General features: G+C 43.2%; 1 long non-coding RNA gene across 1 annotated transcript; it reads right to left on the reverse strand.

Annotated features, from left to right (window-relative positions):
• Nucleotides 1-2,364: 2,364 nt before the first annotated feature.
• On the reverse strand, nucleotides 2,365-4,109 carry LOC136405981 (uncharacterized). Its single transcript, XR_010751603.1, has 2 exons — nucleotides 3,626-4,109; nucleotides 2,365-2,582 (listed from the first exon to the last, which is right to left on the reverse strand). It is a non-coding gene; the product is annotated as an uncharacterized lncRNA (long non-coding RNA).
• Nucleotides 4,110-4,549: the final 440 nt, after the last annotated feature.

Genomic DNA, 4,549 nt, shown 5'->3' on the forward strand with positions numbered 1-4,549 from the left:
AGCTAGAACTGCAAGTTGAAATATCTTTTTGGGGGGTGTCCCATGCTACTGGGTGAAAGTTAATTGCAATTTCTAGGCTGTAAGTGAAATGGAGTTTTACTGAAAGTTGTTTAAATTCATGTTGGGGCTGCTTGAGTTTTAATGACCTCAAAAGTTGACACTTCAACACATTTATCCCCTGATGTAACTGTTTCCCCATTGTATTGAAATCCAGCCACCACTCAAAGTTTACTTTGTTTCACTGACTCATATTCTTGGGGAACCCTCAATCCACTGTGAGAAGAAATGTCAAGACGTCTTCATGTAAGGGAACTTAGTGTAGGAAAAGGGAAACCGAAATATCAGCAGGACGAAAATAAGAAAGCACCAAAACAGTGGTTTTTCCCTGGAAGATGGATCTGAATCATCTCGAGGTGTGTTGCTATATCATCTATGTCTTGCTAGAGATTTTAAGCAATAAATATGCCACCTTGGTATCAGCTTGTGTGAACTAGAATAAGGCTGTCTTTAGGACTACTGCAAATAGCACGTAAAACGAAGATACCCCGTCAACGCTGGTGGATTAGCCATCAGTAAAAGATTCTAACACCTGGTGATTTGGGCACTCACAGTAGAGTTTTATTTATCTGGTGATTTTTTTCAAAAGTTTTCTAGTGTGCAAGAGTAATAGCAATCACGATTTGTCTTGGCAAATATCTTGCATCAAAATGTTCATTCCTCCCACTCCCACTGTCATGTCCATGCTGAGAAAATTCACACTTTAATATTCAGTTTCTTCTACTGTCTGGTTCATGTATTTTAAAAGCTCTTGGTGAGAGCTCTGATTGCAAGTAAGTTATTTGGAGGGTCCTATGGAGCCATGGCAAACAGGGATGACCTGAAGGACCATCCCATGGTGAGTCTTTAAGGGATGACAGCTTGAGATATATCATATATGTCTGGGGAGCTTGAGAGGGACGGAAGACTGCGGGTTTTTTTTGGCGCTATTGTTTCAGAATGCCAGGGCATTATGGGGACATGACTATTAACAATAGACTCTGCCATTGTTTTGCAGTTATTTTTTTCTGGAGCCTTTTTGAGTGACAGTCCCTGGGGAGAGTAAATTATCATCCTTAACTTGTAACTTAACTGTTCCTTTTGTCATTCTGCATAATTGCTGTCACCCAGGTAAAACTAAATAGTTTTTCTCTTTGGTAAATTCTCCCACACTCAGCTTGGAGCCCCTCAGGCAAGACAGGCAGTGGGGAACCTGGGCGGAGGGTGGGGAGATCTAAATGACTCCTGGAAGAGGAGAGTCTTTGACAGGCTTTGTCGGAGAAAACAAATGCCAAGCGCCATGAAGACCCTAGTCTAAATATCCATTTAGCAAGGAAAAATGTGGGTATTCAAACAGCACGCACCACAGTGAGTAGTTGTCAAGATTAAATTCACTCATACACAAGAAATGCCTGGCCCTGTGTGTGGCATTAAATAAGAGCCCAGGAAGTTTTAGCTTTCATTACTTTGTGGCTTTATGCATTCAATCATTTCACGTGTCTTTCAAGGTAGTTATTATGAGTCTTGTTTTACAGGCGAGAAAACTGAACTTTATTGGACCTGGAATTGAGAAGTGAGTGGTCTTAATCCTAAAGCAGATGTCCTTAACTTTCAAAAGGGTCTTCTGATTCCCCCAGTGACTGGTGTTAAGTTAGATATCAGACAGTTGGCCTCCGGGAGAATGCACAATCTTTGGGACTTATTATAGGTTATCAGGTTTAACATTCAGTCCCTATAATTTGAGTGAATCATTTCATTTATTTCTAAAGCTGCATTTTCATAAAACTAATATAATCAGTTAAATATAATGATGTATTTTAAAAATGAACTTATATAATATTTTTCTTGTTTTCATAAAGGACCTGAGACTGATACTAGATACTGGTAATAATATTTAGCACAATAATAATAATCACAATAACAACTATAATAACTGCCATTTATTGAACACTTACAATACGTGCCACCCATTGTTCTAAGGACTTACCATCAATTTCTCATTTTATTCAATCTCCATTAGGCAGGTGCTATTATTATCCCTGATTTATATTTTATAAAGCTGAGACTCAGAAAGGTAAGGGCACATAGCTGACCTCATACCGTTTCCTGACTGGATGAGACAGGGTCTGAATCCAGGCAGTCAGACTTCTGAACTGTGCTCTTTCACACAAGTAGTAAATGATAAAATGAGACCCAAACCGAACATACTTTTTCACACTGTTTCTTGTCATTCAGACCCATCATGAGGAAGGATGTTTCTAGAATTCACCTTCCACTGTATTCAGATTTGGTCTGACTTGCTATAAAACTTAGCAGCACAAACACATGTGATATTAGAAAGCAAACTTTATTTTCAACTTTGGTAGGATGCATATTGGCCATTCTCAGATAAATACAGCAGAGCTTTTATAACACAAGGACTGATTGCTGACCATATGATGGTTCTCTGTCAGGTCGGGAAGTGGCACAGAATATGGGTTGGGACGGGGGGGGGGGGCTGGAGGCTGGGAAGTGAAGGAAGTCTCTTGGGAACCATGCTGGTATTTCTAGAAGAGAGATATATACATTGAAAAGTGCACTCATCTGATCACTGTTTTCATTTTATACAAACTACAGAAAGTAAAGCTCCGCAAATCTTTGCTGGTGGGTGTAGGTCATGGTTAAAAGGCGAGGCTGAAGGACACTGAACCACCTCAAAGTGTGTCCAGTTTTTGCTAATACATCCCTCAGGTTCAGAGAGGCCTGTGTGCAATGATTGACTACATTTTGAGCATGTCCCTATAACCGAACCACAACTTCATCATCTATGACACCGGGGTTCTGACACTTTTCTTGCAGATATGGATTCCAGCACATGTTAGGAACTTTGTAACTGGAACCTATTATTTTATTATCTCGATCATCTATTTTAATAACAAAGCTAAAGTAATATTCATTCAATGGCAAAGGATCAGTAACTTTCATAATTTTAAAATCTTCAATTTTATTCTTGATGCCCATTATCTACTTAATATCTCTTTCTGTAAGTGGTGATAATTGCAACTATACTTTCTTCTCTCTCTCTCTCTCTCTCTCTCTCTCTCTCTCTCTCTCTCTTCAGGATCTCTCCTTTTCCCCCTCAGGTCATGCTTCATGACTTCTCTCTCTAAAGTACTCAAAACGAGGGATTCCAGTTTTCACAGCATATATAGTGTATTTTGAATTAAAACACAAAACAAAGAACAATTTTAAGTCCTGGCCAAGCAGGTTTTGTGATCTGCTCTTTTCCTTATAAAATGCCTCCAACACGGACGTAAAATGTACAGAGGCTTGGTTCCACACAGGGGGACATTAAAAAACCCTGTACAGACCAGCCTGTCCCCTCTGGAGACAAGCCAAGCTGCAAATTCCGGCTACATTCCTGGGGGCGGGGAGGGGGGGGCGGTTAGAGTGTCCCTGAGAACAAATCACCCCGGATCAGGCGGTGGGGACGCTGCCACTTTCTCATGGTCTGGACCTTCGTCTCAAGGGTCAGATACTTTGCAGCTGCCCTGGCGGGCGTGGGGAGGAGTTGATATTTAACCTAAGACATCAGCCAAGAATTATTTACCTGTCAAAACATTTCCAATATAAGTCAGCGTATCCGGGCCTGCTGTGCCCGAGACCGTCTGCCTGGGCGATACCCCGGAGGGAGATCTTCAGATGATTTCTGCGAAGGCAGGAAAGGAAGGGCATCCTCATCGCCTGAACTCGGAGATGAAAAGAGACGAGAGACGCGAGTCTGCGCCTCTCTTTTTTCCCACGAGGAGCGAACAGACATCCCCTGGCTTCAGAATGCACTGACCACCCCAAGCTGCAGCGCTGGTTTTGCGTCCCCTCGCCCATCCCCCCGCAGGGCCTCTCTGAATTTCCAACCTCGGCTTCCAGGCACCTGGCTTTACAGGAGTTTGGAATGTGTCGCTCTGACTTAACTCAAACTTGTCTGGATCCTCCCTCCTTTCAAGTGTGGGAACAGTGACCTCTTCCAGGCCACCATCCACGTTCTTTTTCATGCTCGGGGCCCCTGAGCAGCGGCCCATACGAAGCTTGCTGCCCCGCTCCGTCTCTGAGCCCTCCCGTTAGAATAGCACAGTGGGGTGACATGTGGCGCGCAGAAGATAGCGGTGTTCGGCTCGCTTTTGATTCAGTTCTATTAAACTATTCTTTGAGAACAAGTTTGTTTAGAGGAGGGTGGGGAATAAAAAGGAAACCTGGTGTGTGGGGGCGGGGGGGGGAGGTGTGTGTGTGAGTCCGGGGAGTATGGTGGGGGGTGGAGGATCCCCTTACAAACCTGCTGATAAAAAACAGCAGATATTTGGGAGCACATTATGGTTTTATTTTTCAACCAAACCACAGTGCTGAGGGGTTAGACTGCTGGGAGGGAAGAGGGCACATTTGTCAGACTGTTCATTTCCATGTGTGCTTGTGGTGTTGGTAAATCAAATGTCTGAGCAGATGTGAGTTAGCCTGGCGTCCGGTGGCTTTAGGGCCAAGG

Source organism: Saccopteryx leptura, chromosome 5 (assembly GCF_036850995.1).
Source record: "Saccopteryx leptura isolate mSacLep1 chromosome 5, mSacLep1_pri_phased_curated, whole genome shotgun sequence".
Taxonomy (NCBI): Eukaryota; Metazoa; Chordata; class Mammalia; order Chiroptera; family Emballonuridae; genus Saccopteryx; species Saccopteryx leptura.